Consider the following 24,895-nt stretch of genomic DNA (forward strand, 5'->3'; position numbering starts at 1 on the left):
TGACCTTTGTCGCACAGCAGAAAATGAAGAGTAATACCATGTCCTTTCTTGCTCTCTTCCCTCTCCATGTTTCTAAGTTCCTGACCCCTCTATCTTCTTCTATACAAGAGAAATGACCTTATTTTATCTCTGTAATCTCCCCAATAAAGGCACTGAACCCAACTTCTTGGGGTTAATTATCTGATCCTCTCTGAACATCTTCCTACTCAAAGCTTTTGTGCTGTTAGAATTTCCCTCTGCTTGTTTTGTTGATTGCCCATTAGGTGGGACCCTAGCTGAATAAACACCAGGCCAAAAAAATCTACATGTACTCTTTTTTCCAGAGTAAAATATCCTTCATTTCAATCTCAGACTGAAATGAGACTTACCCACCCCTCTCACAAAGCCTTTAGGAGATTCTGCTCAAAAGCTGAGCCAAACGATTTTTAGGAGAGTTATATTACTCACTAGGTTCTCAACTACCTAGAAAATTATTAGAAAACACAATATCCATGCACATACATTTCTTGGCATTTGACACAGTTGATTTTTAATATTTTCTTTCAAAAGTACACAATAAATTAAGTCAATGCAACTCATAGAAAGAGAAGGATGGAATTTCAGAGCAAAAAAACCCCAAAAGTGCATCCTTCTGAGGTTATCGCATTCTCATAATCTCATTCCCATTATCGCATTCCCATATACTCCATAGCACAGAGGAGCCTGGGATGGTAACTCAGATATTTAAGCTATGCATAGTTTACCTGGGAGAGCTTTTTTATAAGAATTTTTGAAAATTAAGTAATTATTTAAGATGTGTCAAATCTACTGGTTGGGGATGATCATTGGGTATCGTATGTAAGTGATGAATCACTAGATTCTACACCTGAAACTAATGTTCCACTGCATGTTAATTAACAAGAAAGTAAATAAAAACTTGAAAAAAATTTTAAAAGAAAGAGGTGCCAAATATTAAATTTTGAAAAACAGAGATTTTTAAAATGGAGGTTTCTTTTACCTTAGTTATATTGATTTCAGTAGAATTTCCTTAAAGGCCCACGGCATTTAAGTACTCTCCAACCCACTGAGTTTCCTATTCATTTCTCAGTCCTAAAAAACGTAAAAGAAATAGATTAAGACTTAATAGATGTTAGACTAGGTAAGTCTGACAATTTCCAGGTGAGAAAAAGAGTTCAGATTTACTCAGTGTAGAAGTGCCGGGCTGATATTTGACTTTGTCCACATTACATGTATAGCATTCACCAACCTGTTTTTAATCAACCATGCCTGCAGTCTTGCTCTTTCCCACCATAGAATGGTCAGTAACCAAAGAAAGTCAGATTGCACATAACCATAAGGGAAAGTCCTAAAACTTAGTTACTGATAATTTCCTCCAGAAACTTTCAGTTTTGGGGGGCTAACCCAGGAGCAAAATAATAATAATAATAATAATAATAATAATAATAATAATACCACCAATAACATAATAATCTAAGGAGTATATTTCTTATATACCTTGTATAAACACTTTTTGAGAGAAAATAACCCTAAACAAAATATTCTCACAGGGAGGCATAAGGCTAGAGGCAACCCCAATGGTACTCTGAAACAAAATTGACAAGCTTTGTGGCTTTTCAGTATGACAAAGTAGTAACCCATATGCCAGATATGAATTTCTTCAGGGCAGACTTAAGTGAACAGGTGTCAATTTTGATAAAATTCAATCTCATAAGTAAAAATCACTCTCTCTCTCTTGTACTTGGTGTTTATGGGAAACTATGAACTTCTTAATGTTCTTAGTTTATTCTAGATCCTAGAACAATGGAAGAAGATGGGAAACCAATTCTGAGAAAACAGTATCTTTGGTAAGATTATAGAATTTGTAGCTCATAGAGAATTTCTAGATTTCAGGGACTCAAGCAAATATTTTCACTAATATGTTTGGTATTAGGTTATGTCTTTGGGAAGTCATATGTTTTAATGTCAGTCTTTATTATCCAAAGGAAAAGGAGACATAGAAAATAGATGAAGAACCATATTTTTAATCTAATGAATCACATCCTAGAAAATGACAAGCAAGCACAGCAGAGACATAATAAAGAGTTCCTATAGTTAAAATTACTAGTTATTTGCATAATCCCAACATCCGTCTGTTAAAACAATATGTACCCACATATTTTTTGTTTCAAAAAAGAACAGCAGGCAAAATAGCCATACAGTTAAAATCCATGGATTTGAAAAAAAATGATATATGATGAAGTTTATTTATGCTGAATAAATCCCAAATTTACTTTTTCTTTAGTCAAAGTTTGAATATAGAACCGCTTCTTAGTTTTATGCCAACTTTTGAATAAATGAGTTATAAAAGGTAAAGCTATTGGTTGATAACAGAGAATATAATAACAGTACTCACATTTTGACATTTCTATTGCACCTTTCACATTGAGAAAATCCAAAGCAATTAACCTGAAAGTCATTTCTATAGTCTTGGGATTTGCAAGCCCCAACTGAATCCAGTTATCTTCTAAGTCATCTAAGAGTATAAGTAGAGCATCCACAGCTCTGTCGACCTGTCAACCTACCTTACTGGCATTTGCTACCAAAAGACCTCCAAGGCCTTTAAATGGTGGTCAATTTCATAAAAAAGAAGGAAAGCCTGCTTTCTGTGACAACATTCATGGACCTGCAGGGCATTATGCTAAGTAAAATAAGTCAGACAGAGAAAGACAAATAGTGTATGTTCTCACTTTCATGTGGAATCTAACAAAGCCCAACTCATAGAAACAGAGTAGAATGTGGTTGCCAGAGTGTGGGGGAAATAGGGAGATGTTGCTAAAGAGATACACATTTCCAGCCATAAGATTAAGTTCTGGAATCGAATTACAGCATGGTAACTATAATCAACAATGCTGTATTATGTACCTGAAAATTGCTAAGAGAGTTCATCTTAAAAGTTACCACTGCGTATTCATTTAAAAGTGGTAATTATGGGGCACCTGGGTGGCTCAGTGTCTAAGTGTCTGCCTGCCTTTGGCTTAGGTCGTGATCTTGAGGTCCTGGGATTGAGTCCCACATCAGGCCCCCCTCAAGGAGCCTGCTTCTCCCTCTACCTATATCTCTGCCTTTCTCTCTGTGTGTCTCTCAAGAATAAATAAATAAAAATCTTAAAAATAAATAAATAAAAAATAAAAGTGGTAACCATGTAAGGCCATGGATGTGTTAACTAACCTTACTGTGGTAAACATTTTATAATATACATGCATACGAAATCATTATATTGTACAACTTACAGTAACATGTGTTATATGCCAATAATATCCCAATAAAGCTGGAAAAAAACATATATAAATGATGCTAGTAAAAAAAAATAAATAAATGATGCTAGTCTAAAACAATGAAGGCCAGTTGGTCATAAAAGCTAATATCATTGTTTACCCAGGAATGAACCACACTAATTCACTGACTTTACACTTGAGGGCAAGGCATACCCAGCCATTAAGCAGTTTATTTGTCAATCAAATAGAATATTAGCATCTTGAGGTTTTAAGCATCCTCGTGTTATAGAATTCAAGTTTTTACTAAATACAAGAAACACATGATTTCTGTTGAAATCTGAAACACAGTCCTCTGTCTTAATATCCCCAGTGCAAATGCAGTTCTAACGATGACGTATCTTCTGCTCTTTAATCAAAACTCTCATTTTTTTAATATTGCAAAAGACATAAAATGTAGGTTCTTGTTTTCTAAGTTTTTACAACTAGTAAATTAAAAAAAAATATGAACACAATACTAAAAGTACTATGTTAGACTATAATATCACAGAGCAGTGGAAGGGAGTAAGAAGTTAAGAAGTTTACCTAGGCATGAGAGTTGCAGACAAAGCTTCATGGGCCAAAAAATAAAATAAAATAAAAAATAAAAAAAAAACAGATAAAATATTAAGCAAAAATAACAAAAAAAAATCACATTATAAAGTTACATTTACCGTACTAGCTCAGTTAAAGAAAGAAAAAAATTGAAAAATAAAGAAGAGAATATTTTGTTTATTTTTTTATTTTTAATTTTTTTTATTGAAGTTCAAGTTGCCAACATATAGCATAACACCCAGTGCTCATCCCATCAAGTGCCCCCTTCAGTGCCTGTCACCCAGTCACCCCCACCCAAGAAACGAATATTTTAAATACGGTGACTTTGCATACTGGAATGATGGGTGATTCTTTGCTTTTCCATTCACATGTAATACTTTGATACTCAGGGGAACAAAACTCAAAACACCAACAAAATTTGTGGCATCTAGAATCAAGCACATTGACTCTACTTGAGAAAGAACAGTATTTTTTTCGTAATTGCCTCACCCTTAATTAACTAGTTTCAGTAAAGAGTCTTTTCAAAAAACAGGAGATAAAGAATAATAAACAGATCCACCAGAGAGACAAACTTACCAATTCTACTACTACTACAGTCAGATAACATTCACTGTGTCATAGTTGAGTGTATATCAGCTTCTAAAGTATAGCATTCAAGCACGTGAAACAGTATTTGTTTTAACACACTCTTTATGGAATGAATTTGAAAGACTTTTCTGAGTTGTCCTGAAAGAAAAAAAAAGAAAAAAGTAGCCTCCCACAGCTGGCTCCTCTATTTTTGGCTTCTCCTATCCCTCTTTTCATGGCAGCTGAGAAATATTAATGTGAGAAAAATATCTTTTATTTTAGTCTTTCGAAAGGAACTCAATAGAAAACCCTGAATCTTTAGTAGTAGAGGGTAAGAGTTCCAGGATCATACTGTGGAAGTACATTCCTGAAACAACCTGTGGGAAAGAGAATGTTACATAAAATAATCTTTTGGACTTACATATGACTTTCCCAAAGCGTATGCTGTTTACATATAATGCTAAAAAACATATTTCACCAAAAGTTAATATGTCCCCTAGGAATAGTTACATAAAATAGGTGTGTAATCAATCTCATACACAGAAAAGGCAAAGTGGAAAAAAAAATCCCTTAATCCACACCACTAATCAACAGAAACAAATGTTTACCAGATCATTTGAAAATAGGAGACACATTCAGCTTTATCAGAGACTTTTTCCTGACCCTTCCTATTAATCTTACCTACCTATAAAATTAAATGCTTCAAAACATTAATCTTGAAAAAAGTACCACTCACGTTTAATTCAGAAAATTGGCTTAAAAAAAAGTAAAGAAAAAGAAAGAAGAAATACAGAATTGTAGTCATAGATCCAAACCACACTTGAAAGACTAATGACAAGTTACTTCAGTTTTATTGACTCAATCAGATCATATGGTGAGTCATTTCCAGACATATCGATAAACTCATTGATTCCTCTCATTCTTGTAGTCACTGGACTATAGAAAAAAGGATCAGTAGCCATTTGACCTTCATTGTGTATTAAACAAACACCAGATGGCAAGGATTCATTCAGGAAATCCATTCTTTCTTTTTCATAGTCATGTTCACACTGCTGCTTCCCACTGAGCCTTTCTCTCTGCTTGTCATGGTGCCAAAGCTGCCTGCATAGCACCTTTCATGCATCACAGCTTTCAAATCTTGTCCCATTAGTTTCATTTTGTTTCCATCATAAATAATCTCCCACTTTCTCATACACTCTTTCATTATCTAATAATGGGCTGGGTCATTATACAAAAGAGCCAAGTATTAAAAGGTTAGTGAGTACAGTTTGTCCACTTGGTTTCTGGCCAGTGTATGAACTATTTATTAAACAGATAAATTTATGCATCTAAAAAAAAACAGATCTAGAGGATGCAAACATCTCCACCTGCTAACATATTTCAGGAGCACAAGATACAAAAAAGTAAGGATACTGGAATCTCAACTTGGAAACTTTAAAACACTATACCATGAGTGTAACCTAATTCAACCTAATTATTTCAAGAAACACACAAAAGCAAATACCCTATCCTCTGTAAAATTCCATCACAATTCCTCTTCTTGGCTATTTCCTAGACTCATTTGGACATCAGCCAGTCATCTAGAAGTGTTGAAATGCTGGTAAGCATTTACAAGCCAAGTGACTCCATTCTAAGAGTGTTATCCTATGACGAAATTTCGCAGAGTCCAAGGGAGATTTGTCTTTTTGGAGAATGCTGTAAAGGGACAAAATAAGAAAGCTGGACATTATGTAAGATTTATTGCCAACACTGCAAAGTTTAGTACAAACAAGAAACATTCCCTGGGTCTCAGTAGAGTGGTTCTTCAGTGTCTAAAGGAAGTTAAATATTGAGCAAATAAAGTATTCTAACAGCTAGAATCAGATTCTTCCATTATTTAGGGAAAAGTTAAGAAGTTTAGAATGCAGTGTGTAGGATTGTATAAATATAAATATATCAGGACTGAATTAAATCATCCCAGCCTATTATTCCCACAGGCAGGCCAATTATCAGGGGATAATTGGACTGATAATGAGCATTCTGACTGGTCTCAAGGTCCGTCTTGGGGTACAGCACCCCTTCCCCTTATAAGGCTGGCCTCTGGGCCAAGAATGGCCTAGGTTATAAACAGAGACATTTAAAAGAATGTAGTATCTTTGAGAAAATTCAGTATACATTAATTGAAATAAAGCATTATATGCTAAATATTTTTAATAAAGAAGCAAGGATACAAGCTATTTAATAAAATACAATAGAGGTAATGCAATTATTTTGTTTGTTTTTTTCATAAAATATTCCCATTATATGAAATAATTTCAACTATATTTAGAAATTAGGAAATAAAAGAAAAAAGATCCACTCATGATCTCATCTCCGTAACAGAGCCAATTTAATACTTTTAGAGTTTGAAAAAAATGTTTAATGAAAAGTAAGTTGTTATCTTTTGTGTAAGTAATTATTCTATTATTTACTGTTACATGTTGATAGTAAACTCATATTAAGCCCTGTCTAGGCCAATATGTTTAACTAAATATTTTTTACCTGGACTGCTCTTTTTGCCCTCTTCCACCAGATAACTGCTATTTATTCTTTGACTTCAGCTTAATTTATGCTTCTTTAGGGACACTTTTTCTCTGACTTCCCAAAGCTGAGTTTCTATGTACACTCTTATGCACTGCCTCACCCTAGCCCTTGACATTGTATGTGATTATTTGGTTAATGTCCATCTCTTCCAGTCAACAGTAAGTTCCATAAGGGCAAAGTGATTCTTCTTATGCTTAGGACTATATCCCAGAGTAGTAGCACCTTGCACATAATAAGTGCTCAATAAATAATCATTGAATGGATGACTAAGTGAATGAATTTAAGCATTTTCTTTTTTATTTATTCATCCATAGAGATGCAGAAAGAGAGAGGCAGAGACACAGGCAGAGGGAGAAGCAGGCTCCATGCAGAGAGCCCTACCTGGGACTTGATGCAGGGTCTCCAGGACCACGCCCTGGGCTGCAGGCGGCGCTAAACCGCAGTGCCACCAAGGCTGCCTGAATTTAAGCATGGTCTACATAGCTCTAGATGGTGAGATCTGAAGAAAGTGGTTTGTGTACTAATCTATGAGTATGAATACACATAGCTAATGACAGTATCTACTCTGATAATTCCATCACCTTAGCACTTTACACTTTATGTCATCCGCCCATTAGCCCTGCGTAAGAAGAAAATAACAGAACTGTGAGTGACTATATAGGAAGGAAAAAAAAAAAACTGGTAGAGAAAAAGAAACCGCTTAAAGCTCCCAGTGGAAACTGTCAATAATTATTTACCTTCTACTTTGTTTTCTTTTAAATGGAAGAAACATTTCTTCATAGCTTTCAGGATGCTCGGCTTTCACATACAGTTCCTTAGCTCAGAAAGGTTATAAACCTGAAAAATAATAGCGCCTCATCATATACTTTGATTCCACGGAGTCAGACTATAGCATAATCTGTAGCCAATTATTTTCAATCTGAACCTTACGTCACAAACTTTGTCCCACGTGTCCCTCCGATGTTTTTTAAATTCATCCAATTTCCCACCAACATTGACGAGGCTTGTCTTGTGTTTCAGTTTTATCTCAACTGCTAATACTACCCTGAAGACCCTCTTTAAAAAAAGAACAATTTCTTAATGTATTGTTGTATCCTATTGGCTAGTATCTTGTTGAGAATTTTTGCATCCATGCTCATCAGAAATATTGGTCTATAATTCTCCTTTTTTGGTGGGGTCTTTGTCTGGTTTTGGAATTAAGGTGATGCTGGCCTCATAGAACGAGTTTGGAAGTACTCCATCTCTTTCTATCTTTCCACACAGCTTTAGTAGAATAGGTGTGGTTTCTTCTTTAAACGGTTGATAGAATTCCCCTGGGAATTCATCTGGCCCTGGACTTTTGTGTCTTGGGAGGTTTTGGATGACTGCTTCAATTTCCTCCCTGGATATCGGCCTGTTCAGATTTTCTATTTCTTCCAGTTCCAGTTTTGGTAGTTTGTGGCTTTCCAGGAATGCATCCATTTCTTCTAGATTGACTAATTTATTGGTGTGTGGCTGTTCATAATATGTTTTTAAAATCATTTGTATTTCCTTGGTGTTGGTAGTGATCTCTCCTTTCTCATTCATGATTTTATTAATTTGAGTCTTCTCTCTCTTCTTTTTAATAAGGCTGGCTAATGGTTTATCTATCTTATTAATTCTTTCAAAGAACCAATTCCTGGTTTTGTTGATCTGTTCCACAGTTCTTCTGGTCTCTATTCCATTGAGTTCTGCTCAAATCTTTATTAACTCTCTTCTGCTGGGTGTAGGATCTATTTGCTGTTTTTTCTCTAGCTCCTTTAGGTGTAAGGTTAGCTTTTGTATTTGAGTTCTTTCCGGTTTTTTAATGGATGCTTGTATTGCGATGAATTTCCCCCTCAGGACTGCTTTTGCTGCATCCCAAAGATTTTGAATTGTTGTATCTTCATTCTTATTAGTTTCCATGAATCTTCTTAATTCTTCCTTAATTTCCTGGTTGACCCTTTCATCTTTTAGCAGGATGGTCCTTAACCTCCACGTGTTTGAAACCTTTCCAAACTTCTCCTTGTGATTTAGTTCTAATTTCAAGGTATTATGGTCTGAGAATATGCAGGGGATGATCCCAATCTTTTGGTATCGGTTCAGACCTGATTTGTGACCCAGTATGTGGTCTATTCTGCAGAAAGTTCCATGTGCACTTGAGAAGAATGTGTATTCATTTGCATTTGGATGTAAAGTTCTGTAGATAACTGTGAAATCCATCTGGTCCAGTGTATCATTTAAAGCTCTTGTTTCTTTGGAGATGTTGTGCTTAGAAGACCTATCGAATGTAGAAAGCGCTACATTGAAGTCACCAAGTATAAGTGTATTATTATCTAATCTGTCTTAACTTGGGTTATTAATTGATATATTTGGCAGGTCCCACATTTGGGGCATATATATTGATTATTGTTAAGTCCTCTTCTTGGATAGATCCTTTAAGTATGATATAGTGTCCCTCTTCATCTCTCACTACAGTCTTCGGGATAAACTTTAGTTTATCTGATATAAGGATGGCTACCCCTGCTTTCTTTTGAGGACCATTTGAATGATACGTGGTTCTCCAACCTTTTATTTTCAGGCTGTAGGTGTCCTTATGTCTAAAATGAGTCTCTTGTAGACAGCAAAAAGATGGGTCCATGACCAAGTAGGATTTACCCCTGGGATGCAAGGCTGGTTCAACACTCATAAAACAATCAATGTGATTCATCATATCAGCAAGAGAAAAAAACAAGAACCATATGATCCTCTCAATAGATACAGAGAAAGCATTTGACAAAATATAGCATCCATTCCTGATCAATAGTCTTCAGAGTGTAGGGATAGAGGGAACATTCCTCGACATCTTAAAAGCCATCTATGAAAAGCACACAGCAAATATAATTCTCAGTGGGGAAGCACTGGGAGCCTTTCCCCTAAGATCAGGAACAAGACAGGGATGTCCACTCTCACCACTGCTATTCAACATAGTACTGGAAGTCCTAGCCTCAGCAATCAGACAACAAAAAGACATTAAAGACATTCAAATTGGCAAAGAAGAAGTCAAACTCTCCCTCTTCGCCAATGACATGATACTCTACATAGAAAACTCAAAAGTCTCCACCCCAAGATTGCTAGAACTCATACAGCAATTTGGCAGTGTGGCAGGATACAAAATCAATGCCCAGAAATCAGTGGCATTTCTATACACTAACAGTGAGACTGAAGAAAGAGAAATTAAGGAGTCAATCCCATCTACAATTGCACCCAAAAGCATGATACCTAGGAATAAACCTAACCAAAGAGGTAAAGGATCTATACCCTAAAAACTACAGAACACTTCTGAAAGAAATTGAGGAAGACACAAAATATTCCATGCTCATGGATTGGAAGAATTAATATTGTGAAAATGTCAATGTTACCCAGGGCAATTTACACATTTAATGCAATCCCTATCAAAATACCATGGACTTTCTTCAGAGAGTTGGAACAAATTATTTTAAGATTTGTGTGGAATCAGAAAAGACCTCGAATAGCCAGGGAAATATTAAAAAAGAAAACCATATCTGGGGGCATCACAATGCCAGATTTCAGGTTGTACTACAAAGCTGTGGTCATCAATACAGTGTGGTACTGGCACAAAAACAGACACATAGATCAATGGAACAAAAGAGAGAATCCAGAAGTGGACCCTGAACTTTATGGTCAACTAATATTCGACAAAGGAGGAAAGACTATCCACTGGAAAAAAGACAGTCTCTTCAATAAATGGTGCTGGGAAAATTGGACATCCACATGCAGAAGAATGAAACTAGACCACTCTTTTGCACCATACACAAAGATAAACTCAAAATGGATGAAAAGGGATCCCTGGGTGGCGCAGCGGTTTGGTGCCTGCCTTTGGCCCAGGGCGCGATCCTGGAGACCCGGGATCTAATCCCACGTCGGGCTCCTGGTGCATGGAGCCTGCTTCTCCCTCTGCCTATGTCTCTGCCTCTCTCTCTCTCTCTCTGTTTGACTATCATAAATAAAAATAAAAAACAAAAAAACAAAAAAAATAGATGAAAGATCTAAATGTGAGACAAGATTCCATCAAAATCCTAGAGGAGAACACAGGCAACACCTTTTTGAACTTGGCCACAGTAACTTCTTGCAAGATACATCCATGAAGGCAAGAGAAACAAAAGCAAAAATGAACTATTGGGACTTCATCAAGATAAGAAGCTTTTGCACAGCAAAGGATACAGTCAACAAAACTAAAAGACAACCTACAGAATGGGAGAAGATATTTGCAAATGACATATCAGATAAAGGGCTAGTACCCAAGATCTATAAAGAACTTATTAAACTCAACAGAAAAGAAACAAACAATCCAATCATGAAATGGGCAAAAGACATGAACAGAAATCTCACAGAGGAAGACATAGACATGGCCAACAAGCACATGAGAAAATGCTCTGCATCACTTGCCATCAGGGAAATACAAATCAAAACCACAATGAGATACCACCTCACACCAGTGAGAATGGGGAACATTAACAAGGCAGGAAACCACAAATGTTGGAGAGGATGCGGAGAAAAGGGAACCCTCTTGCACTGTTGGTGCGAATGTGAACTGGTGCAGCCACTCTGGGAAACTGTGTGGAGGTTCCTCAAAGAGTTAAAAATAGAGCTACCCTACGACCCAGCAATTGCACTCCTGGGGATTTACCCCAAAGATACAGATGCAATGAAACACTGGGACACCTGCACCCCGATGTTTCTAGCAGCAATGTCCACAATAGCCAAACTGTGGAAGGAGCCTCGGTGTCCATCAAAAGATGAATGGATCAAGAAGATGTGGTCTATGTATACAATAGAATATTCCTCAGCCATTAGAAACGACAAATACCCACCATTTGCTTCAACGTGGATGGAACTGGAGGGTATTATGCTGAGTGAAGTAAGTCAATCGGAGAAGGACAAACATTGTATGTTCTCATTCATTTCACTATATAAATAATAGTGAAAGGGAACATAAGGGAAGGGAGAAGAAATGAGTGGGAAATATCAGAAAGGGAGACAGAACATGAGAGACTCCTAACTCTGGGAAACGAACTAGGGGTGGTGGAAGGGGAGGAGGGTGGGGGTTGGGGGTGAATGGGTGACGGGCACTGAGGGGGGCACTTGACGGGATGAGCACTGGGTGTTATTCTGTATGTTGGTAAATTGAACACCAATAAAAAATAAATTTATAAAAAAGTACAATTTCTTATTGTCTTTCATTATATAAATTGTAAACCCAATTGTAAATCCACATGAAAATAAATTATATGTTTTATCTCTATATTTTATAGTTTTGTGTTTCATGGAAATACATAGAATTCTGAAAAATTAGATATTTTTGACTTTTTTCCACCAGAATATTTCATTAGAAAATTCAGTCACACCATTTCATTTTTTTTAAATATAAATTTTTAGAGCAGTTTTTTGTTCTCAGCAAAAAAAAAAAAAAAAGGTAGGGAGTACCTGTATACTTCCCTATTCTCACAAGTGTATAATCTCCCTCACTATTCACATCCCACACCATAATAGTGCATTTGTTATCTATGTTTGATGAACTTACATTGACACATTAACACCCACAGTCTATAGTTTATGTTAAGGATGACTCATGGTGTTGTACAAATATATAATGACATGCATCTACCATGATAGTATCATATCAAATAATCTCATTGCCCCAAATATCCTTTGTGCTTTCCTTATTTACCTCTTCTTCCTCTCCAATTCCTGGCAATCGCTGATCTTTGTACTGTCTACAGAGTTTTGCTTTTTCAATGACATATAGTTAGAGTCATACAGCATGTAGCCTTCTCTGACTGGCTTTTTTTTTTTTAACTTAGGAATATGTATTTAGATTTCCTCTGTGTCTTTCAGTGTCTTTACAATTCATTTATTTTTAGCATTGAATGATATTCCATTCTCTAGATGTATCACAGTTTACCAATTCTCCTACTGAGGGGCATTGTAGTACTTCTAAGTTTCAGCAATATGAATAAAGCTGCTATAAACATCCACATGCAGGTTTTATGTGGATATGTTTTCATTAGTATAAGTAAACACTAAGAAGTAGAGTTGCTGGATAATATAGTATGAACATCTTTAGTAAGAAATTGCCAAACTGTCTAACAAAGTGGTTTTAACACTTTGTATTCACTCCAGCAATAAATGAGAATTCCAGTTACTCTCCATACTTGCTAGGCTTCAGTATGTCCAATGTCTAGGATCTTGGCCATACTAATAGATGTGTAGTGGTAGCTCATTGTTTTGATTTTCAGTTACCTAAAGACATAGAATGTTGAATCTCTCTTCATATACTTACTTGCTTTCTGTATATCTTCTCTAGTCAAAGTTTGTTCAAGTCTTTTGCCCATGTTTTAATCAAGTTATTTTCTTATTGCTGAGTTTTAAGAGTTTTTTTGTATATTTTGGATAAAAGTCCATTATCAGACGTTTCTCCTATAAACAATTTCTCCTAGTCTTTGGCTTATCTTCTCATTCTCTTGACATTGTCTTTTCCACAGTAGAGTTTTTTAATTTTAATAAAGTCCAGAAAATCAATTGTTTTTTTTTCATGGATCATGACTTTTGTGTTAGATCAAAAAGTCACTGCCATATCCACAGTTACCTAGGTTTTCTCTATTATATATTCTAGGAGTTTTATAATTTTGCATTTTACATTTAGGTTTGTGAAGCATTTAAAGTTAATTTTTATGAAGAGTATAAGCTCTATGTCTAGATTTATTTTTTTGCATGTGGATATCCAGTTGTTTCAGCACCATTTGCTCGAAGAGTGCCTTTTCCCCATGGTATTTCTTTGCTCCTTTTGTCAAAGATCAGTTAACTATATTTATGTGGGTCTGATTTTGAGTCTCTGTTCTATTTCTATGATCCACTTGTTTATTCTTTCACCAATACCCCACCTTATACTATAGCTTTAAAGTAAGTCATAAGTCAGGCAATATCACTTCTCTGATTTTCTACATCTTCAATATTCAGTTGGATATTACGGGTCATTTGAATCTCCATATAAACTTTAGAATCAGTTTGTTCATATCCACAACCTAGGGGGATTTTGATTGGAGTTGTAATGGATCTACAGATCAATTGGGAAGAACTTACATTTTGACACTAGTGGGTCTTCCTAATACATAAACATAGAATATCTCTTCATTTATTCAGTTGATTCTGTTCATCAGAGTCTTATGGCTTTCCTCACATAGATCTTGTACATGTTTTGTCAGATCTATACCTAAGTATTTCATTTTTTGTGGTATTAATGTAAATAATACTGTTTTTAATTTCAAATTCTACTTGCTCATTGCTGGTATATGGAAAAACAATTTTCTTTTTATTGAAGTATGATATGCAATGTTACATTAGTTGCAGGTATGTAACATGGTGATGTGACAAGCCTATATGTTATACTATGCTCACCACAAGTGTAGCTACCATCTGTCACCAAACAACATCATTATAATACCATTGACTATATTCTTTATGCCATAGCTTTTATCTGCATGACTTACTCATTCCATAAGTGGAAGCTTATATCTCCTACTTCCCATCATCCATTTTGCCTCTCTCTCCTTCCCCTCTGGCAACCATCAGTTTGTTCTCTGTATGTAGGGGTCTGTTTCTGGAAAGCAAATGACATTTAACCTTGAATCTTACAAACATGTTATAATCTGTCATTAGTTTCGGGAGTTTTTTTTTTTTTTTTTTTTTTGTCAATTCTTTTGGATTTCCTACGTAGACAATTATGTAACCTCCCCAAAGTATTATTCTACTTATTCTCTCAATTATTGTTTATCTAAGGAAGTCTTTATTTTCCCCTCACTTTTGAAGGATAATTTCACAGGTCACAGAAGCCTAGGGCAGTAGCTTATTTTCTCTTAACACTAAATATTTCACTTCTCTATCTTCTTGCCTGAGTGGTTTCTGAGAATGATATAATTCTTATCTATGTTCTCCTATGGGCAATGTGGGTTTTTTTTCCCCCCCTCTGGCTTCTTTCAGGATGTTTTCTTTATCTTTGATTTTTTCTGAAGTTGAATATGATATACCTACATATAGGATTTTAAAATTTATCTTGCTTCTTATTCTCTGTGCTTCCTGCATCTGTGGTATAGCATCTGACATTAATTTGGGTAAATTCTCAGTCAGAAATGCTTTAGATGGTATTGGCATTATGTATCTGTTACATCTTTTATTGTTGTCCCACAGTTCTTGGATATTGCTTTTTATCAGTCTTTTTCTCTTTGCTTTTCAGTTTTGAAGGTTTCTACTGTCATATCCTGAAGCTCAGAGATACTCAGATCTCAGTTGTGTCCAGTCTACTGTAGAAACCCACCAAGGCATTATGTATTTCTGTTACTCTGTTTTTGATACCTAAGATTTCTTTTTAATTCTTTCTTAAATATTTCATCTCTCTGCTCACTTTATCCATCTGTTCTTACATATTGTCTACTTTTTCCATTAAAACCTTTAGCATTGGGCAGCCCCGGTGGCGCAGCGGTTTGGCGCCGCCTGCAGCCTGGGGTGTGATCCTGGAGACCCGGAATCGAGTCCCACGTCAGGCTCCCTGTGTGGAGCCTGCTTCTGCCTCTGCCTGTGTCTCTGCCTCTCTCTCTCTCTGTGTCTATGACTAAATAAATAAAATCTAAAAAAAAAAAAAAACTTTAGCATTTAATGAGATGCATTTTTAAAATTCCTATTCTGATAATTTCCACCACTAAAGTTCTATGAAGCTCGGAACTTTTTCTCCTCGGTTCATTGTTGTGTCAGAGCCTGGCATACAATAAGTTTGCAAATATTTGTTAAATGAATAATTCTCTCAAAGTGAAAAGGATTTTCAAATTGATTCTGTGTCTAAGATGTCAATCAGTTTGGATAGTTTTAAAACTTGGTTGACTTATTTTATTTGACTAGCAAGGGCATGCAGGCAAAATGTCATTCTATAAGCATAATTTATGTGATGTCGTCTCACTAATATAATTATATGTAAAGTTATTTACATATCCTCAAAATATTTACCCAGTAATACCATATATTCAAACTCTAGAATACATTATGGGCAAAATTATGTAGGTGGATTCAGTAATGTTTTATTTTATTTTATTTTTTTCAGTAATGTTTTAAATATGATTCACAATCCCAACCTATTTTTTTTAATTTTTATTTATTTATGATAGTCACAGAGAGAGAGAGAGAGAGAGAGAGGCAGAGACACAGGCAGAGGGAGAAGCAGGCTCCATGTACCGGGAGCCCGACGTGGGATTCCATCCCGGGTCCCCAGGATCGCGCCCTGGGCCAAAGACAGGTGCTAAACCGCTGCGCCACCCAGGGATCCCTACAATCCCAACCTAATACCCAATAAAGTCACAAAGGCAAATGTAATATACCTCCTAAGTTTAGAGAACTACACACATTTTTCATTATTCACATCATGAAGGATTTTTGTTCAGCATTACTTTAGTGACAGTGAAGAGAGAACTAGAACAGTCCTTGAAGAAGAACTTTTAAAAAACACTAAAACTTGTTTTTCCTAACTCTGGGAAATGAACAAGGGGTGGTGGGTGGGGAGTTGGGCGGGGGTGCGGGTGACTGGGTGACGGGCGCTGAGGTGGGCACTTGACGGGATGAGCACTGGGTGTTATTCTATATGCTGGCAAATTGAACACCAATAAAAAATAAATGTATTTTAAATAAAGGTAAAAAAAAGGAAACAAACTCAGGATTGCTAGAGGGGAGGTGGGTGGTGGCATAGCATAACTGGATGATGGACATTAAAGAGGGCACATGATATAATGTGGTGTTATATGCAACTGATGAATCACTAAATTCTACCCTTAAAAGTAATAATACACTGAATTTTAACTAAATTGAAGTAAAATAAAATAAAATTGAGAAAAAAGAATTCAACTTCAAAAACAAAAACAAAAAAAACAAAAAACAAAAACCTGTTTTTCTTAAGTTCCATGCCAACATATTGAAAAGCAGAAATGAATCACTTAAAAAACAAAACAAAAAACTCTGCAAATTACTCAGTAATATTACTACATAAATACTTATTAGCATATTACTTCTGTAGCATATTACTACAGAAATACTTATTTTAAATAATATCTGAAATTTAATAAAATAAAATACTAAAATTTTAAAAACTTGTTATAACTGGGTAAGGCAATTGTAGGTATTATTTTCTTCTCTACACTTTTTGATGCTTTCCAAATTTTCTACAATGAATATGCATTAATTTTATAATAAGGGGAAATATTATGTAAAACAAAGAATTTTAGGATGCTAAAGGTAAAAATATAAATTGCCCAGTAAAATTAAAGATAGAAAGATTAGAAAGAATGGTCTATTCTCTCGTTTATCTTACTACATTAAGAACAAATGTGGAAGTTTTTGTCATCTCCATTTTGACTACTAGTTCTAAAACTGTTTACTCATCCGGGTGAATGATTTAGTTTTATTTTCTTCCTTGTTTCTTGATGTAAATTTTTTTTGTTTTTTTTTTTTAATATTTTATTTATTTATTCATGAGAGGCAGAAACATAGACAGAGGGATAAACAGGCTCCTCACAGGGAGCCGGATATAGGACTCGATCTCTATACCCTAGATCACACCATGAACTGAGGGCTGATGCTCAACCACTGAGCCATCCAGGCGTCCCTTATGTAAAATTTTCATTAGCATTAAATATTTGGAGGCTTTTTTTCTATTTCATGTAAATTAAGTAGCATATTTTGTTAATAAACTTTATATTTAGTACATTTCAGACTTATTAAAAAATCATGAAGACAGTAGTGATTTCCCTATACAACTCTGTATTGTTTTCCCTACTATTAGCATCTTATGTTAACATAGTACACTTGTTACAAGTAATGAACCAATATTGATATACTATTTTTAACTGAAGTCCATATTTTATTTAGACTTCCTTGGTGTTTACTCAATGTCCTATTTTCATTTATGGTTCCTGAATCCCATCCAATATATTGTAATGCATTTCAGTTGTCAGGCCTCCATAGGCTATGCTTTGGCAGTTATCAGAGTTCTCTTGTTTTTAATGATTTTGACAGTTTTGAGGAGTATTAATTAAGTATTTTGTGAAATGCTCCTCTATTAGGATTTGTCTTATGTATTTCTCATGAGTAGACAGGGGTTAGATGTTTTTTGAGGAAGGAAGATCATAGAGTTGAAGTACCATTATCCTCACATCATACCAATCTACATACTATCAACATGACTTATCACTGTTGATGTGGCTCTTGATTACCTGGTTGAGGTAGTGTTTCTCAGACTTCCCCACTGTTAAGTAATTGTACTTAATTCTTTCCATACTGTATTTTTGGGAAGGGAGTCATGAGTCATTATGCACAGCACTTATTTAAAGACTGGGGAATTGGGATCCCTGGGCGGCTCAGTGGTTTAGCACCTGCCTTCAGCCTGGGGCACGATCCTGGAGACCTGGGGTCAAGTCCCACATCAAGCTTCCTGCGTGGAGCCTGCTTCTCCCTCTCCCTGTGTCTCTGCCTCTCTCTCTTTTTCTCTGTGTCTGTAATGAATAAATAAATAAAATCTTTTAAAAAATAAAGGCTGGGAAATTATGTTTCACTTCTTTGAGGGCAAAGTATCTACACAAATTGTTTGGAATTCTTCTATAAGGGATCTTTATTCTCACTTGTTTATGTATTCAATCACTTATTTACATCAATATGGATTTATGAGGATTTATTTTACACTTTGGATGAAGTCTAATGCTACTTTTTTTTATTTCTCTGTTCATGATTCCATTCCAAGTTATTGAGAGCTCTTTCGGTTGGATTCTGTGTCCGTTAACATACTCCTTTAACATCTAGTGTGTATGTGTAGGGGGTGAGTATGTGTGAGTAGGGGTGTGTAACACTTATCTACTTTCTGGTACTATAAGATGGTTCAGGTTCATCTTGTATATTTCCTATCTCAGGCCTAAAATCAACCATTTCTCTACAGAGCTCTAGTTTCTCTTACTGGAGAATGGTATTAGAAACCAAGATCTGGACACTAGGTGAACTCTGCAAATGGAGTGTCATTTCTTTTAGGCCCTCTCAGCTGACAGAGCAAAGGAATATCTGTGTGCACAATAATCCATGTATATATAGATATCTATAAGGTGATTATATATAACTATCTATATCTATGTTAAGGTAAATATAAGTTCATATTAATGTCTCCAACTCTTTTATCCATTAGCGCATTAAGCATCCTATTCTCTCTCCTTTGCTTATTTGTAAATTCTTACTCCAACTCTAAGAAAGCTGACTCCCACCATACACTGTCTATTAACTTAATTATTCAACTCTAATATACATGTATGGCAGTATCAGAAGTGTTGCCCATAGTCTCATGGCGGGGGGAGCTACAAACTATAGTTCAGTACTAATGCACAGATTTTCTGCCTTTAGACTTATAAATTCTACTTATTTCCAAAGTTACTTAAGTCAGCACGTTTTCTCCCCATCATCTTCCAGGAGATTGTTTCATATACTGATAATAAGGATATATATATATATATATATATATATATATATAAAATTATTATTATTATTATTTTTTAGAAATTCATTAAATATATTTATTTAAATAACATTAAACATAGCTAGCTCTATGTCCATTGGTCCTGGTGTTGGGGTAAGGGAGTATTGCAAGTAAAAAAAAGGAGTGAAACAGATTCCAGGTTTCAGTTTCTCAGCTCAGAAATTCCAGCAATCCCTGTAGCAACCTCTGGAATGGACAGCAGAGTCTCATAAATATGAACGATGTCATCTAGTTTCTTTAACTCCTTGTCAGAGCGCCAAAGGTTCTCCTCTAGTATGTTTCTATGGCTCTGGAACTTGACCATGAGCTTTGCCTTCTCATTTTTCATCTCCAGGAACATCACCCTCAGCTTTTCCACCTCTTGGGAGAGCCACACTTTCTCCTGGATCCAGTTAGTGGCCATAGGCTGACAGTCGGGGTTCAGCTGACCTGCTAGGGTCTCTTGTAGCACCTTCGTCTCTGTCTCTGCATGCCAAAGTGAGCGAGTAAGCTGGGTCACCTCTTCTCTAAGGCTTATGAGCTCCCCACTCTTGTCTATCTGCTCTAGTATCTTCTCATTCTGCTGTTGTATCACTTCCTGGAGCTCCTTTTCATTCTTGTAGTGCAAGCACAAGGCCTGGTTCAGCTTCTCTATGTCTGCCTCCTTGACCTTCTGGGCTTCCTGATGGTGTTCTTCCTGGGCCTGTAGCCTAGCCTGCAGATCACAGATCTTTCACTGCATTTTATTGTTCATGGTAGATAAAAATTAAGCTTGCATAAAGGTTGGGCTAAGTGGTCCCGGACTACAGACTCTGTTGCCTTGAATATAACAGTACAATTTGTCATTTACTCTGCACCAGGCTAAACTGAGTAAAAATCTATTTGAAGGTATCTTGTTTGTAAACATTTGTCAGATTCTAATTTTTTTCTTTTTGTATTAAAATTCAACTATGGATATATATGAAACAAAATAAATGGAGATCATTTTTCTCCCACAAAAGTATACATATATAAATATTATATATATCATATATATATCAGATATATATATGATTTTATTTATTTATTTGAGAGACAGTGAGAGAGAGAGAGAGTATGAGCAGGAGGAGGGGCAGAGGGAGAAGCACGTTCTCTACTGAGCAGGGAGCCTGATGTGGCGCTCAATCCCAGGACTCTGGGGATCATGACCTGAGCCAAAGGCAGATGATTAACTGACTGAACCACCCAGGTGCCCCAAGGTTATATTTTTTATCACCTACTTCATTCCATCCTGAGATCTCAGGGCCTCCTAAATTTTTCTTTAATTTGCTTTCATTGTTGTACTCTTTGTACAGCATTGTTCCTGGGTTTTGATATGCATAATGTTATATGTCCATTATCGCAGATTATGCTGAATAGTTTCATCACCTAATAAATCCTCTGTGCTTCACCTGTTCAATTCCTATCTCTCCCTCCCTGCCATTACTGATCTTCCTACCATCTGTAGGTGGCCTTTTCCAGATGTCACATAGTTAGAATTATATAGTATATAATCTATTCAAACTGGCTTCTTTCACTTAATATAAGCATTTAAAGTTCATCTATGTCTTCTTATGGCTCAATAGCTTATTTTTATCATGGAGTAATATTTCATTGTGTGGACATAAAACTATTCACCTGTTGAAGGACATCTTGGTTGCTTCTAAGTTTTGGTGATGACAAATAAAGTTGTTATAAGCATTCATAGGCTTTTATGTGGGATAAGTTTGCAAAAGAGTTGGATAAATATCTAGAAGCATAACTGCCTGTGATATGATCATATGGTAAGACTAAGTTTAGCATTATAAGAAACTTTCCAACTGTCTTCCAAAGGGACTAGCATTTTGCCATCTTACCACTAATGTTGCTCTGAATCCTCATCACCTTTGGTATTATCAGTTCTTTTCTTTAAATTTTACTCATTCTAAGAGGTATGTAGTAGTATCTCACTGTTGTTCTAATATGGGATTTTCTAATGACAAATGATATTGATCATCTTTTTGTATACTTATTTTCAATCTATATACCTTTTTGGTGAGATTTTTGTTTTCATTTTTTAATTCAGTTGTTAGTTTTCTTATTTGTTGAGTTTTTAAGAGTTATTTGTATATTTTGGATGCAAGTTCTTTTCAGGTATGTGTTTTGCAAATATTTCTCCTGGTCTGTAAGTGCTATTAATGGTGTTGAATTCAATTTGCTAATACTTTGTGAGGGATTTTTGAACTATATTTATGAGAGATATTGATTTATAATTTTCCTTTCTTGTAATTTTTTTTTCTTTCCTTACTTGTTGGCTTTGGTATAAGGGTAATGCTGGTGTCAAAAAATGCATTGGGAAGTGTTCTGCATTTATATTCTGAAAGAGATTATGGAGAATTGGTATAGTTTCTTCTTGAAATGTTTGGTAGAATTCATCAATGTGACCATCTGGGCCAGTGCTTTGGTTTTTGAAAGTCTAGTAAATATTATTTTATTTAATAGATACAAGATCCTCAAATTAGTTTCCTTTTAAGTTTTGGTAGTTTGTATCTTTTAAGGAATTGGTCCATTTTTTGGTATCAATATAGAGGCATAGAGTTGTTAATAATAGTCTTTTATTTTTCTATTAACAACCATTTTTTGTATCAATATAGAGGCATAGAGTTGTTAATAATATTCTTTGATTTTTCTGTTAACATCCTTGGGACCAGTAGTGATGATCCTTCTTTCTTCCTGATACCATGAATTTATTTCCTATTTCTATTTGGTTAACTTGTCTATAAAATTGTCAATTTTATTGATCATTTCAAAAAATCAGCATTCAGTTTGATTTTTTTCTATTGATTACCTGTCCTCAATTTCATTGATTTCTGCTCTGATTTTTTTTTAATTTCTTTTCTCTGACTTGATTTAGGCTTAAATTGGTCTTCTTTCTCTCGTTTTCCAAGGTGGAAACTTAGATGATTAATTATAGGTTTTTTCAAAATTAATGTATTTAATGCTATAAACTTCCCTCTCAGTACTGTTTTCACTGAATCCCATAAATTATGATTGGTTGTATTTTCATTTTAATTTAGTTCAAATTATTTTAAAATATCTCTTGAGAAATCTTCTTTGACCCATTTATTATTTCAAAGTGTGACCTCCAAGTATTTGAGACTTTTTCTAACTATGTGTTATTGATTTCTAGTTTAATTCCACTGTGATCTGACAACATGTCATGAATGACTTTTTAAAAACTCGTTAAGGTATGTTTTATGTCCGAGCATATGTCCTATCATTATGAATGTTCCAGATAACCTTGAGAAGAATATGTATTCTGTTGGTTTTGGATAGATAGAGTATTCTATAAATGTTAATTAGCTAAGGTTGATTCATAATGCTATTCAGTTCAAACTATATCCTTACTGATGTTCTGCCTGCTTGATCTATCAGTTATAGACAGAAGGGTGTTGACATCTCGAACTATAGAAGCGGATTTGTTTATTTCTCCTTGAGATTCCGTGAGGTTTTTCTATCACGTTTTGATGTTTTTTGCTGTGGGAAGTGTGTGTGTGTGTGTGCATATGTGTGTGTTAGTTGTTATGTCTGCTTAGAGAATTGGCCCTTTATCATTATGTAATGCCTAACTTAATCCCTAATAATTTTCTAAAGTCAGCTATATCTGAAATTAGTATAGTTAACCTTGCTTTCTTTTGATTCGTAGTAACATAATACACATTGCTCCATCTCTTTACTTTTAGGCTGAGTCTTTATACACAAAGTGGATCTTTTAGATATCATATGGTTTTGTCTTCTATTTAAATGAAATAATCTCTGTCTTTTAATTTGTATATTTAGGCCATTCATATTTAAAATGTATTTTAAGGGGATCCCTGGGTGACTCAGTGGTTTAGGGTCAGCCTTTGGCCCAGGGCGTGATCCTGGAGTTGGGGTATCAAGTCCCACATCAGGCTCACTACATGGAGCTTGCTTCTCCCTCTGCCTGTCTCTGGCTCTTTCCCTCTCTCTGTGTCTCTCATGAATAAATAAATAAAATCTTTAATAAAAAATAAATAAATACAAATAAAATGTATTTTGATATAGTTGGATTAATAGCTACCGTATTTCTGTTTTATTTTCATTACATTTGTTCTTTGTTCCTTTTCCTCCCGCTTTTTTTGCACTCTTTGGTTTTAATTTAACACTTTATATGAATCCGTTGCTTTTCCTCTCTCAGCATATCAAAAAAATCTTAAAAATCTTTTAGTAGTTCCTTTAGAGTTTGCCATATACACTTTTAATTAATCCATGTCCATCTCAAAATTACACCACTTCACATGTAGCGCAGTAAGTACCTTTGTAACAGTATTCCTGACTTATTTCTGTCCCTTAGGATATTGGAGTTATCCATGGACTATAATCATACAGTACATTGTTACTATTATGACTAAAAACAGTTATCTTTAGATTAATTAAAAATAAGATATTTAAATTTTACCAAAATGCCTTCATCTATTCCTTCTTCAATGTCCTTCCTTTCTTTACATAGATCTGAATTTCTGGACAATAATTATTTTCTCTTTCCCCAAACAATTAAAAAAAATTCCTTTAAGGGGCTTATTAGTGCTGAATTCCATCAATTACTGTTTGACTGAGAAAGTCTATATTTCTCCTAATCTTCTGAAAAATAATTTTGTTGGATATAAGATTATTGACTGCGTTTTTTTTTCTTTCCACGTTAAATATTTTACTTTAGTACCTTCTTGCTATCATAGTTTTAGAAGGTATATGTGCTGCAATTTATTTTCTTCTATAAATAAGGGGTTCTTCAAATTCTGGTCATTTTTTTAACACTTTCTCTTAGTCAGAAAACTGTAGGTTTTCTACAGTTTGAATGTGATATGCCTAGATTTTTTTGCTATTTATCCTGCTTGTATTTTCTGGGCTTCCTAGATCCATATTTTAATGTCTGTTATTAACATTGGAAAATGCTGTTTTTACTTCACATATTTCTTCTGCACCCTTTCCTTCTTTTGGTATCACAATTGCATGTACATTATACTTTTTGTAATTGTACCCCCCCCCCTTTACTGGATGCTCTGTTTATTTTTTTAATTCTTTTTTTCCCTTTGCACTTCTTTTTTGAAAGTGTATAGTGATCTGTCTTCAAATTCAATTATTGTTTTTTCAGCTGTACCAAGTTTATTGATGAGCCCTCCTAAGGCATCCTTCATTTTCATTATAGGGATTTTGGATTTTTAACATTTTCTTCTGAGTCTTTCCTAAAATTTCCATCCTTCTCCTTACTTTACCCATTCATTCCTGTATTCTGTCTACTTTTTCCATTAGCACCTTG

At 35.0% G+C, this 24,895-nt stretch overlaps 1 long non-coding RNA gene across 3 annotated transcripts in view; it reads right to left on the minus strand.

The window, feature by feature from the left end:
* The window catches only part of LOC102154002, a 261,351-nt gene that overhangs the window by 117,654 nt on the left and 118,802 nt on the right, over positions 1-24,895 (minus strand). For 2 of the 3 annotated variants that reach the window (XR_005362823.1, XR_005362822.1), the window contains exon 5: positions 998-1,089. This is a non-coding gene — a long non-coding RNA (uncharacterized LOC102154002). Of the gene's footprint in view, positions 1-997; positions 1,090-7,711; positions 7,812-24,895 lie in introns of those variants that run through there. The other variant, XR_005362824.1, reaches the window with a different exon arrangement.

The sequence above is a fragment of the Canis lupus genome, chromosome 8 (assembly GCF_011100685.1).
Source record: "Canis lupus familiaris isolate Mischka breed German Shepherd chromosome 8, alternate assembly UU_Cfam_GSD_1.0, whole genome shotgun sequence".
NCBI classification, from domain to species: Eukaryota; Metazoa; Chordata; class Mammalia; order Carnivora; family Canidae; genus Canis; species Canis lupus.